The following is a 14,120-nucleotide window of genomic DNA, read 5'->3' on the forward strand; positions in this document are numbered from 1 at the left end:
GGAACTCAGGCAGGGCAGGAACCTGGAGGCAGGGGCTGATGCAGAGGCCACAAAGGGATGCTACTTGCTCCCCATGGCTTGCCAGTCTGCTTTCTTATAGAACTCAGGGCCACCAGCCCAGGGATGGCACCACCCACAGTGGGCTGGGCCCTCTGTATCAATCACTAATTAAGAAAAGTGCCTTGCAGGCTTGCCTACAAGCCAGATCTTATGGAGGCATTTTCTTAATTGAGGTTCCCTCCTCTCAGATGACTTTAGTTGTGTCAAGTTGTCATAAAACTACCCAGAAGGCTCTGTAAACTTTTCACTCCCTGAGTGGAATCATGAACCATGTGTCTATCATGCCATCAAACCCATCATTTTGATTCCTGTGGCCCTCGAGTAACCCCTACATTGTAACCTGCTCATTTATAAGGAGAGTTTCACTTCCCTCACTCTTTTGAAGATCCTGTGACAGATGAAGGGCAAATTAGAATCAAGAAGGTAGCAACAGCTGCCCCAGAACCCAGCCATGTTGGAAGACGACAAGGAGTGAGTGTCCGATCTTTGAGAGAAAAACAGAGATCGGTGGGATTTCCCACCTACCGCAGGGCTCTCATCACAGAGGCTGGACACCTGGCACCACAGTGGGAAGTTTCACTACCAGCCATGGCCAGTGGGCTGGGACAGCTCTGTGTTAATTGCTACCTGATGCGTGGCACCCTAGGTCTCTTGGACCCTTAAAGCCCATGCAGTAACCAAACCAGCCAGAAGAGGGCACCAGATGCCCGGAGAAACCACCATCTAGCCTGGGGAGACCTGGCAGTTAAAGCCTGTCCAGAAGAGGAGGAAACCGCATAGGCAGAGGTCAGCAAGGTTGTCGACCCTGAGGCACTGGCTCTTCTGTTCTCCTTCCCCTAAGGATAAGCAGGTATCTGGTGAGGGTGGAGGGGGATGTTCGGTTGCAGGGAAGAAAGCAGAAGTGAAGTGTGGTTGTTAAGATACATACCCTAGAGGAGGATGCTTAGGCCTGGGCCAGGAGAGGAAAGGGCATCTCAAAAGGCAGAATATTAGAGGTCCAAGGGACATGCCCTGGTACCTGAAGGAGTTCAAGTGACTCTGCTGAGAGCCCAGCTCAGCATCACTAAATCAATGGCCTCCAGCCTCTCAGAGACCTCAGTATCCCGGTGGCCTTTGCAGGGAATCTGTGAAGGGAAGAGGCACAAAAGTCCTACTTGCCTCAGACGAGCCTGGGGGGGGGGGGCAGAGGGCGGTCTGCTCCACCACATACTGTCATAGGTTCTCTGGAAGGCCACAGCCTCCCTCAGCCTCAGGCCCTCCTCCATCAGTAAAGTACGGTGTCAGAAGCATCGGCTGCCCACAGGCCTGCTGTAGAGCTGAGGGGTCACAGAGGGGATGCCTAGTGCAGGGCCTCAAGCAGTGTGGGCCTGACAGCATCTCTGTATCACGGGAAGCCACCGTGAGCATCGCAAGGGGGCGGACAACTCTCAGCTGGGACTGCAATACAGAGAATGGGCTTTGCCTGATCCGGTGACACCCCACTCAAGGTCCTTGGCTACTGCCCCTTTGAGGCACACCGTCTCCTAGAGTCCAAGGTCCCTTCTCCGCTCCTGAGGCCGTGTCTACAGTGTCTACCCCGAACTCACCTGATCTAGAATTAACAGTAGAGGCCCCGGGGACTCTGTTTACTTAACGGCAATTGCTGAGGCCAGACATGGGTGCTGAAAGCTTGGCTGTAACCACGTGGTGCTGGGAAACCCTGAAAACCGCCTTGCCCCCCCCCCCAGACTCACCTTCTCCCCCAAATGCCAAGAGCCCAGATGGCCTATGGTGTGGCAGATGGCTTGGGATGTAGTTGACAGCTCACACCACGGCTACTCTCTAGAGCTTTTAGATCACACAAGCCTGGGGCCTGGCAGCCCTAACAAGCTAGGCCTATCGCCTCTCGTCAATTGGCTATTTCCAAAGACATGTGATGAATAAAGGCAAAAAATAAGATTCACCACGCTGGGGGAAGGAACAGATAAAGAGGTTTAGTGACCCCTAAAAGTCCATCTCCAGGCACTGTCATGAGATTTAGGTTTAACCAGAGAGCACAAAGCACACAGAAATAAGCAGTCCCGACCAAGGTGGGTCGTCATCATCGTCTCGGCTCTGGTCTCCAGTGATCTGACTAACTGTTCAAACTGAAGTCTCTTCCTAGGAAGTAACGTCCTCCCTCTGGCTGGCACTGGGGTCCCAGCCTTTTGCTTTTCCCAGCAGATTCCCGGGAAATTCCTATTTCTTGGGGTTTTGTTTTAATAGTCTGATAGCAGGGGGGGGCAGGGGGGAGAGCATGGGTGTCTCTCTCTAGAATATCTACCCTCCTGCCAGGATGGGTACATGGCCAGCTGCTTTCTAATTAGGAACACATATAAAACCCCAAAGTCCCAAGAAATCCCAGGCCAGAAGTGCTCCTGGAGCCAGAAAGTTCGGTTTACCTTCTCTGCCCTCTTCTGCCTCCCTGACTCCAGCTGCAGGGGGGGTGGGGGGAGGCAATATCATCACCACCGGCCTTGGCCTCTGTCTTCTCGCTGGGCTCAGCCAATGAGGGGCCAGGGGACCTCGGTGGGCAAAGGAAAGCCATGGTAGCCACCAAGTGTGGATGCACTGTGCCCCCCAGCTCTGTGGCAGCAGCCTCAGGGATACACTGTCCTGTCTCAGAACCTACGCCCTCCTCTGTTTTTCTGGCTTGAAGGTAGGTGGCTTTTGCTGTGGCCAGATGAAAGGAGGGGTCACCCCTCGCTTAGCCTTGCTATACCAAACCTTCGTCAGGAGTCCCTGGGCAACACTTCTGCCCCGTCTCCATCTCAGGCTATGACTGGGATGCCCACCCCCGCCCCACCAGGAGTCAAGCATTGAACAGTCTTGGGCTCTGTCCTGCAGTGCGCTCACTTCTGTGAGGACTTGACTCCATCCTGCTCCATCAAGCTGGATACCAGAAAAGGAGGAGATCTCAGGGCGTTCAGAAGGATGCCCCATTGGAAAACCCCTACGGTGGCTCTACCTCCCACTAGAAAACAATGCCTGTCCCCTCCCCCCACTGCACCTAACCCCCAACATCCATCAACCTACATGCAGTGATGCCCTACCAGCATCAACCTACATGCAGTGATGCCCTACCAACATCAACCTACATGCAGTGATGATGCCCTACCAACATCAACCTACATGCAGTGATGCCCTACCAACATCAACCTACATGCAGTGATGCCCTACCTGCCATAATGTTGCCCACAGTGATGCCTCTAGAGGCTGGCCTGTAGCGGGCAGGACTTTCCCAGGGTCCAGGGCCCAGCCTTCCCAGCAGTAGCAGCTTCACGGAGAGATGGGGGCTTTCCTAGCCTTAGGTCCCCAGGAGGCTGTATGTGGGTGGGTCCCTGCAGGCCTAGAGGTCCCAGGATGTATATAGGAAATGGGCTAGGGATCCTGGTGATGGGAAATCCCCACATTCCACCCCTACCAAGGGACTCCCCAAGCAGAGCTGGAATGGAACCGATGACTCAACAGTTCCTAGGCTCTGCAAAGCAGTCCCCAGGGCTGGCCAACAACCAAGGCCAGGACATCGGGAGTGGAGTCTGTCTGTTTGTTTAATTCAGTATTGGGAGGAGAAGGAGAGGGAGAAGCGGGGAGAGAATGGAGGGAAGGAGCAGGGAGAGGGACAGAAGGGAAGAGGGACAGAAGGGAAGGGGAACAGGGAGAACAAAATTGAGCACTAAGAAGTTTAGGGATGAGAACTGTTGAGTGGGAGCACCAAGCTAGTAACCTGGTTATGACTTAGCATGATTTCATTTTGAAGCGCAGGGCAGAGACAAGGACAGGCCACCAGAACATAGGGCGGTGGAACCAGGTTCCCCGATGAAGGTCTCCTAACAAAAGGCAACAGTGTCCCAGGAGTGGGTGGCCTGAACCCCACTGTCTTCCCCCACCCTCCTGGGTGGGCTCCAGGCCACCACCGTGGGGACAGACAGGGCGGGCGCCCTGCACAGAAGCCGCAGCCCTGCCCTTCAGGCCGTGTGAGTCACTGTGGCTGGCTGCACACCAAGAGGCTTCCAGGGAAGCCAGGACGACGGGAAGGAGGGGACACAGACCCTAGGAGATGAGGGAGGCAGAGGGTGAGAGGCTAAAACACGACTTTGCCATCACTAAGAAAAGGTGTCGAGGGGCCTGGGAAGGTGTCTCAGAATTAAACGCAGGAGACTGGACAAGGGCTGGTTCCGGTCAGCTGACTGACAGGTGACCGCCCTCCTGCCTGCCTGGCGGGTGATGGTTTGGCACTGCGCCCCGGGTCCACCAGCTATGGTTCTGTCGCCCCCTCTCGGTATGGAGGAGTCACAGCAGGACACTGCTTTCATCCTGCCCGGGACTGGGTCCCTGAGGCCAGCCTGGGGAGAATCCCCTCATACAATCCCAGGAGGGCCCTGCCAGTAAAGGATGTCAGTGGAGCCTGGTACAGACTTACCGTCCTTATAGGAAATGTCGGAGACCGGTCCTGCAGGGTGTCCCAGACCCTCATCTCTAGCACACATCGAATGAAAGACTTTCAGGAAGGACTCAGGGACGGAGAAAAGAAAGTAAGCAAGAGAGAAGGGTAAAATGCAATTCCAGCCTTCAGGAGGCGGAGGCAGGAGAATCACAAAAGGTATCTACAAGACAAATATTAATCCCTTGTATCTTAAGCCAGGCAGGGGGAAGTTCTGTCTTCACACCTTTGTTTCCTGGGGACCGTTTTGGAAGGAAACCACCTTACTTGATAGTTGTGAGCCTGACAGAGCACAAAGATCCACCTTCCTCCTACTCATCTCCAGAGAGTTGACTGCATTCATCTCCGTGCCCACCTGACAGTGGCTTACGTCGGCTGCTAATTTTGTTCCCATAGCAAGGGGTTTAGAGATGGACTGTCTACTGAGAAGACAGCTCAGTGATATAACAGGTGTCCAAACCTGTCCTTCCATTCAAGATGCTTACCTCTTTCTCCTGAGGGAGCCTTACACTTATCTCCTCCTGGCTGACAGACACTTTCCAGAGCTCTAGACCACTACCCCTATATGGTGATATATTGTGCACCCCATTAAAGCTTATCTGGAGATCAGAGGACAGAGCCAGCCACTAGATTAGACATAGAGGCCAGTACACACACTCTTAATCCTAGCACTCCGGAGGCAGAGGTCCATCTGGATCTCTGTGAGTTCAAGGCCACACTGGAAACAGAGTCAGGCAGTGGTGGCACACACCTTTAATCTCAGGACTTGAGATCTCATGTCTTTGCTTCCTTGCTTGGGAAGGACACACACCTTTAATCCCAGGAAGTAATATGGCAGGACACAGAAAGGTATATTATATAAGATGTGAGAAAACAGGAAGTCGCTCTCTTGAGCTAAGGTTTTGCTAGAGTTAAGACGTGGCTGGCTTTCTCTCTAATCTTTCAGCTTTCACCCCAATATCTGGCTCTGGGTTGTTTTTTTTTAATTAATAAGACCATTCAGCAATTCAAGTTACACCCCTATCTAAGTTCCAGACTAGAAGAAGCGAAAGAAACAGAATGGCAAAGAACTTTCTCCTAGTGAAGGCCTCTGTCCCCAGTGGCCTCCCCCATCCCCCACCTTCACCGTACAGAAATGGGTCCCATGTATCCTACTACAAGAGCGATGGAAACACACAGATTCTCCTCCAGGTGTGTCCCTCCCCTGCATGGAACCGGGACTCGTTAGTCCAGAAGGGACATACCCATTGGTGGACACTGCATGGTGCTATTCTGTGCTATGCTTTGCCTCCAAGGTGAAGCCTGGGGTTTCCACCATGTAGACAGAGTAATTGAGGCACAGTATGATTGAAATTCTTCCCCAAGATGGCACAGCTAACGGGTGACACTTTGGCCTCCTGGCTTTCGGGGTTATGGTTGATTGCTTGATGGTTTGAAATGGGCTGATGAGCTATTTTATGATATAGGTTTGTAGGTGCATTTATGATAACTGCCATAAAGTCCTTGTTGGTGAGACCTTTCGCCACTATGACAAGAGCTGAGGAAGTAATGTAAATAAGGGAAGATTTAGTTAGTGTGGCTCCAAGTTCCAGAAGTTTCTGTCCAGCCGCTTGACTCCATTGCTCCATGAGGCTGAGCTCTGTGGTGGGCAGAACATTTTAAAGGCATTCACCTTGAAGACAGGAAACAGAGAGGCAGATGAACAGTGGCACCAGGTACACTTTCCTCTGCTAGGCTCCGCCTCCTGACATTTCCCCGAACCTCCTAGAATGGTGCCACCAGTTTGGGACCAAGCTTTGAATAGATTGACATTTCATATTCAAACTATGAGAAAATCTTTGTCATGATTCCAACATCTGGTGCATCTAAGTACTGACTGTCGCTTTTTGTCCAAATGTTGTCCTGCCTCTTGATACAACCAGTAACTTTGCCCTGTCTCCTTGTCATTTGGGCTGTTGCATCAGGAGACTTGAGCTGAATAAATCTTCTGTATTGGCAGTCAGTTACCCTGTATAGTGTGGTAGGTTAGGTTCTCACATCAATGACAACTTTCCCTTTGGGGATCTTGCCATGTTATCTTTGTCTATTCTCTTACCTTATTCTCTTCCTTCTGGTGTTTTCTGAGGGGACAGAGGATACTCCCCTGGGCCACATATTGTCATTAGGTGAGCTTCTGGGGAGGGTCAAAAACCAATGGACCCTAGTCCTTTATGCCACTAAATGGAAGGCAGGGGACATATGGATTCCCCCATTTGTGAAGAGAGGAAACTGGACCCCCAAGTCAGGTTCTGAAGCAGGGCTAAGGTATCCTGTTGTGGTCACTGCTCATCATAGTCCCTCCCAAGTGGCTGAGGGACGTGGGGAATTCTTTGTGTCACTTTCTATTGAGATTGCATCAACAATTTTAAAATTGCTTCTAATCTTAAAGTATTCTCTTAAAAACCACAAAACTCTTTGACTCAGATCAAAATTCCAAATTTCAATTTTATTTTAGAGATACTGCTCTAAGTGTGTAAGGAGAGGAATGATCACATCTGCACCATATAAATCACCATAAATACAGAATGTTGGTAGGCTGATATTTGTGGAAGAATTATCTTTAAAAATCATCTGTCCATCAGTAGACAGCTAGCAGTCATGCTGTGCATGTCCTGTAGTCATCAGACAGGATGACAGAGATCTCTGCTGGCTGTAGTGAATGTTTGTCTCCCAGGAGCTCACCACATGGCAGACTCCACTGTGTACTGTGTGTGCTGAATCCAAAGAACTCACTGCACTGATTTTGTTACTCCCTCCACCAAGTGTAGACCAGCACTGAGCCTGACGGAGGCAGGCTGCCCAGGGTGAGGCAGCCAGAAAGTCATGCTTCTCCCAGGAACCCCAGTCAGCTAGCTGCTTAACACCCCCACCCCACCCCACCCCCGCGCCCGCCGCCGCCGCCGCCGCCGCAGCCGCCGCCGCCACACACACATAGTGTACTGTGCCATACACTCAGTCTTGTGCACACACACACACAGAGTCATATACTCATTCATATACACACAGAGAGTCATATCCGCAGTCATGCACACAGAAAGAGAGAGTCATATACTCAGTCATGCATACATGCACAGTCATATACTCAATCATATGCATACAGAGAGAGTCATACTCAGTCATATGCAGACACACAGAGTCAAATACTCAGTCATATACACAGTCATATAATCAACCATGTACACATGCACAGAGTCATATACTCAATCATATGCACCCAGAGAGTCACACTCAGTCATATGCACACACAGAGTCATGTACTCAATCATATACACACATACATGCTCACTTGTACACACAGAACAAGTCAGAAACATCGCATAAATCATCAATGACCATTGCTTTTGGAGACTAGGCTTGAGAGCAAGAGGAATTTGACCTTTTATTCTTTATATTCTGTGCCATAGATCTTCACTTTAATGTATACCACCTTGAATCCATCTAAAAGTTTTCAAGGTCTTTAATTTTTTAAAGATTTATATTATTGGTTGTGAGCCTAACCTTTAGCGGCTGAGCCATCTACACAGAGAAACCCTGTCTTGAAAAACAAACAAACAAAAAAAGATATATTTATTTTTATTGTATGTGTGGTGTTTTTCCTGCATGTGTATATATGTACCTCCTGCACGCCCAGTGCCCACAGAGACCAGAAGGGGGTGCCAGACAGATCCTAGATGTCTGTGAGTTGCCACGTGAGTGCTGGGAATGCAATCTGTGTCCTCTGTAAGAGCAACAAGTGCTCTTAAACATTGAGCCATCTCTCCAGCCCTGTTAATACTTAAAAAAAAAAAAAAAACTAGTTCACATAAGTGAGCACTGAAGTAGAAAGAAACTTAAGTCTTCACAATCGCAATCCTAACTTGCAAGTATTAAGTTTTCACACAACAGCAAGGTGTACAATAAGGACATTAGGACACAAGAACAACCCCTTGGCTGTGAAGGCTGCTGAGCGTGTGAGGTTCTGGGATCACACACACCAGCTGATGGTCGTTGATAATAGCTCCACTCTTAACTTCAACCAACCCTCTGGAACACCGCCACCCCGCTACACACACACACACACACACACACACACACACACACACGCACACGAACACGCACACGCACACACACAATGTGGCTTTTGAAAGCTCTCTGCAGATGACCTAGCACAATCAAGGTTCCCTTTCCTCTCCCGCTGAGGGACAACAGACGATACTATCACATCTGTCCACCCTGCAGCTATTTTTGTGGACACCGGAACTGAGTTGGAAAAGCTGTCCCTAAAAAAACAGAGGTCACTGTTTGTTTGAGACAGGGTCTCTCTCTGTAGCTCAGGCTGGCCTGGCTGGAACTCAATCCTAGCACAGGTTGGTCTGAAACTCTCAGCAATCCTCCTGCCTCTACCTCCCAAGTGTTGGGTTTTGTGTGTGAACCACCACACCTGACTAAGCATATTTCTTGTTTAGTTGTTTCTAAATAGAGCAATGGGGAGCCAGGTTAGAGTGCTCTGATGCTGGGGGCGGTGAGTTCTCTCAACATCCAGGGCAGTTCAGGACTAGCTGGGCTAAATCCCCTAAGGGCTGAGGAGGGCTGCTGGGCTAGAGAGAAACTGGCTGGCCTTGAAGAGCCTGAAGCCTGCAAAATGCATTGGCTCTCATCCTGATCTGAAGACCTTTCCCATCACCGTGTCTCTCTACTCTACTTGCAGAGAGGTGGAGAGCAGCCGACCAGAGACCTACTGGACTTTTTTGAGTAGTTAAAGCCCGACTCATTTCCTGATGGTTGGACTGCCCATTGAGGGGTTTTCTGGGTCCAGTTGCATCCTGAAATCTGAGGTCCTGGGGGATGCATAACTCTGGCTGGAAACCCTGGGCTCACAGTCTCACTGACTAGTCGGTGACTCTGGGTAGGGTGCTTTTCTGAGCCTCAGTGTCCTTATCTGTGACGCCATCTCCTTGAAGAGTTAGAATGGGTATTCGAGGAAATGCAGCGCTCCCTGAGGACGTGCTCTGCCTGCGGGTCCCTCCTCTGAGGGACCTGGGTGGAGTGGTAGTCTTCCCATCCTCCCCGCCCTCTCGCCCCCAACCAGTTTGGGGGACGAGGAGACTCTGTCCTCCACACTGCACTGGCGCCTCTCAGGAGGTCCCCTGGCTTCGGCTCAGGGACAGGCGTGCCAGAACACCCGGGGATGCACAGCACGGTGATCCCGGAGCTGGGCGGGACAGGGAGTAGCCATGTGATCTGAGCAGGCGGCAAGCTGGGCAGGTCCTGTGCCACGGCTGCCTGGCTCCCTGCTCTCCACTCTGTCTAGCTCAGGGCACCCTGACCCAACACGGGCCTCGGTGCTCAGTGCTCGGGGTTTCTCTCTCAGGACCTAAGGGCAAGGAGCAGAGCCCAGAACTCAAGAGCCAAAGCCAGGGGCTGAGAGTTCCCAGGAGCGAGGCTGGTGAGTGCATGGAGAACCTGGGCCTTGCAGGACCCCCGGGAGAGGGAACCCAGCTCAGGGAGGGTGCCGTTCCACCCTCCGGCCTTAGGTCCGTGCTGGTGAGGGGAGTGCTCATTCAGCAAACCCCAAACTCTAGGCTGCTTCTGGATGCCTCGATCACAGTGGGCTAAATCCTTAGGGAGCCCGTTTGGTGTTAAACAGTTGGTTTTAATCAAAAGCCTCGTTTGAGGTAAAAAGCTGGCGCCCCGGGAGACTTGGACTGGAGCCCAGGGTGAGAGGCTGTTTGGAGAGAGACTTCCTCCTGGCTGCCCAGCTGGTCTTGAACAAGCAAGAGGGGAAAAAAAAAGATCCGAGCATGAAAGAGGCACCTGCCCTCCTCCAGACCGCTGACAGCACCAGATTTAGTGGAATCTTTTTTTTTTTTTTTTTTTTTTTTTTTTTTCTGGACCATAGGTTCCCTGGGTCCACCTCCTTGTTGTGAAGATATGGAAAGAAAGGTGGGTGGGCTGTAGGCGTGGCCTTCATCTCCACCACCGTTTCCAAGCCTGTGGGGAAGCTGAGTCTCACAGACCCAGGGAGATTTCACAGAGGGCACACCTGTATCCTACTGACCTGAACTAAAAACGAGGCTCTTTGCTTTCATCTGAAATGGCTTGGCAAGTTTACCTGTCCTGTTTTCTTGCAGTGTGGTTGTTCACGTTTCTTTAGGAGGGCTTTGTGTGATAATGAGGGTTCAAGACTTCGGTAGATGCCCAGGCCATAAATTCTCAGGAAAAGGGATGCCCTGAAAAGATCAGGAGTAGCTGAGCAGAGGGCTGCTGCACCCCTGCTGCATCCCTACTGGGATGCGTCATTTGACACCCATCCCCCAATCGATTACTGGGCCTTAGCAATACACAGCTTTCCTGGCCATGAGCACCACCCCTGCCCAAGTCTCCAAGGTGTCACTGTATGGAGTCAAGCAGCACCAGGCAGGGGAAGGGAGACATGCTCCTCCATCTCATCAGTGTCCCATCTCCATGCTGGGGACCGCGGCAGCTGCCTCACGGGACTGAGAACCTGGTCCAGGCACATGCACAAGAAGTCGGTGGGTCTTCCTGATTGAAGCTTTAGTGGCCATGAGAAGATACTGAACACTGAGGGGGGTGGGGAGGAAGCTGGGGAGGGGCAAAGAGGTGCGTGTGCCCTGGTCAAGCGTTTAAAGCACCTTTTAGGGCTCACTAGCATGTTCTTTTCAAAAGCAACTTCTGAAAGAAGATCACACACACACACACACACACACACACACACACACACACACACACACACATATGTACCCTGTACCCTACCGCCTTGGTGCCTCTTAATTCTAAGCTCCCAGCATCATGCCGGGTTAGAGATGACCAGAGAGGCCATGGAGCCCAACCATTCACGGTCGAGACAGGGAGCCTGAGATCTTGAGAAGAGGGACCAGTCTGCAGCAAAGCTGGCCATGACTGAACTGGGGTGGAAGCCCAGTTGCAGGCCCTGCAGCTGTACTTGGTTTAGCTCTTGCCACAGCCTGGACCAGAGGCATTGCATGCAGGTCAGAATCGATGGCCATGGGTAAGTGAGGCTCCCAAGAAACCATTGAGAACAGAGAGATCGAGCTAGAAGAGATGGCAGGCACCCCGGCTCGTAAGAGCCTTCCCAGGGCTTTACTGGCATCTGGCTCTTCTGTGGGGAAGCGAGTGCTTCTGGGTGGCAGAATGCTCATCCTGTTTCTGGAGGCTGGAGTCCCCAGGACCTGTGTGGTGTGGGCCCTGTCCACACACATAACCACACCCAGAAGCTCTGGAGACAGCCCCCAAGGGGTCATAGCTGGCACATCTGCTTACACTTTTATCAACAGGACTTGCCTGGTCCACACAGCTGGTATCCCTGCCCCTGTCGGCTGGTATCTGTTGAGTTGTTCCCCGGTTGTTTGCTCACAGTCACTGATGTGCCAGCTTCTGGGCAGATGGCCCTAGAAGTAGATAAGCCAGGTCTTTGTCTACAAGTTCCCTTTCAATGTGACCGAAACGTTAATTCAAATCTTTAATAGCTGAAGACAACATTCCCTTGAAACTCTGCGGTTGGGTCTGAGTGGTCCCCCTTAGCTTTTATCTCTCTTTCCTGCGGGCCGCTCTTTCTGATGCCTCCCTGTTCCCCAATATAATCGTTAAGTAACTACGGACAGCTGGCATCTGGGTGATCTGAAATAGGATTAAAGCCGCCACTGAGCGGTGGAGCAGAGAGAACTTCAGAGTGCTTTGGGGCTCAGGAAGCTCGTGACTGGGTTATCAGCACAGACAAGGAACAGTCAGAGCCCAGAGGCGTCGTCCTGCCTTAACACAGACCCATCCCCCGCTGCCTAGCCAGGCACAGGGCAGCCTGGCCCCTCCATGGGTCTGGCACATTCCCTGACCCTCACTATTGCAGGTACAGACGTAGGAGCAAACTCATTCCTGAGGAGCAAGCCAAGCGGGGATGACAGGGGAGCACTGACTTGCTGGAGGCTGCAGACCAAGGGGCTGCCCTTTCACCCACTTCAAGTGCGCATGGCCTATCCTGGCCTGGGCTGGGCAGTGAAGCTGTCGGCATGCCCTCAAAATGCCACTGACTTAGTTTGTGCAATTTTAAAATACTGGCATTAAACCAATTCTTCATTTGATTTTAATTATTTTCTAGAAATAGTTATTTTAATCAAGCTTTATGCCCTGGCCTTGTATCAGTTCACTTACTGGGAAGGTTTTATTGTGGTAGGTAAAGACACATGCCATGCTGGGGACTGGCGCTCAGCCTCTAATTGTCCAATGATACACTCAACAAGTGTCGTCCTGTAGTAGTACCACCCTCCGAAGTTTCCATCAGACAGACTCAGAAAATGCTCTCCCTAGAGCCCCCTGCACTCAAGGACATGGGACTTGATCCAAAAAGGGGCATCAGAGGAAAACTTCATAGGGCTTCCAAACCAAAGGTGCCAACGCATTGTTCTTAGCTTAGTGATGGGTGTGTGTGCACGCTTTCCAAACACTGAATTCCACCCTTCCTGGATCTCGTAAGCAGAGCAAAGTGAACTTGGGATCATTCACAGATCCTCCAAGATGTGCTTTGTCAAGACAGATTTCCCAACTCTGTGTGGGGTGCAGATCACTTGCCCTCCACTGCTTCCCCTACATGTCTAGCAAGGCTTCACTGCTGATGGCCAGCCATGCTGTCCTACCACCTGTCTGGACGCTTCTCCTGCCTCATCCTGGCAGCATCCTAAGCAACAAGCGTTCAGACTCCTCTCAGGCTCAGCCAACTCCCCGGCCCTTTTCCTCCTCCTGGCTTCAGGCATCATTGGCATGTGGCTAAGAAACCAAGTGACTCTCATTATGAAAACCAAGCATCATAGGAAGAGAAACCTGGGCTGGAGGGGTGCATGTCATCAGTATGCCGTGGCCTCAACCTGGGCTGGAGGGGTGCATGTCATCAGTATGCCATGGCCTCTGGATTTGGTACCGACATGTGTCAATATTGTTGTACATCCACTTACTGGCACTGAGCTTCCTCTGAGAAAACATAATGACAAATATGTATGAGGATTCCTTGATACAAACTCATTACTTTGTATGCTAACATAAAAAATTAATTTTTAAAAAAGAATTCAAGCTATGAGGATGAGAAAGAGGTGGCTTCTCCTCTGGCTTTCCCTTCACACTCAGGAGTTAAGTGCCCATGGACTTTGACTTCTGCTTCAGGAGGTGAGGCAGGGGGAGCCAGCCCTCAGCTGAGGGTCACGCTGCTCATCTGCTCCAAGAATAGAACTTGAGTGAATACGGGCCGTAAGACACTTCTTTAAAATGATGCGAATTCAGAATGAATGAGCCCCAGTCACCCGTCTACTGAGAACTTCTTGTTCTGTTCTTTAGAAGCCAGACACCACGTGTTCTGAGGGGGGCGCCTGGAGAATGCACCGGCTCCTCGCAGCCCTTTCCAGCCCACGCCAACCAGGCACCCTCTAAATACATTCCTCAAAATCGCCGCTGTGCTGGAGATTGGGGATATTGAGGAGTGAGTGAAAAAATACTGAGAAATTATCTTTCACCAATGTGAAGACCCAGAATGTGGGGAGGGGGCTATTCTGGTTGG

At 51.3% G+C, this 14,120-nt stretch overlaps 1 protein-coding gene across 2 annotated transcripts in view; it reads left to right on the forward strand.

Annotated features, from left to right (window-relative positions):
* The first annotated feature begins 9,768 nt into the window (after positions 1-9,768).
* Mlph (melanophilin) overlaps positions 9,769-14,120 on the forward strand; it is a 43,349-nt gene continuing 38,997 nt past the window's right edge. The window contains exon 1 of one of the 2 annotated variants that reach the window (XM_028880372.2): positions 9,769-9,986. The gene's annotated coding sequence lies outside the window, so the exon portion shown is untranslated. The remainder of the gene's footprint in view (positions 9,987-14,120) is intronic. The other variant, XM_028880373.2, reaches the window with a different exon arrangement.

Source organism: Peromyscus leucopus, chromosome 13 (assembly GCF_004664715.2).
Source record: "Peromyscus leucopus breed LL Stock chromosome 13, UCI_PerLeu_2.1, whole genome shotgun sequence".
In the NCBI taxonomy this organism is placed as follows: Eukaryota; Metazoa; Chordata; class Mammalia; order Rodentia; family Cricetidae; genus Peromyscus; species Peromyscus leucopus.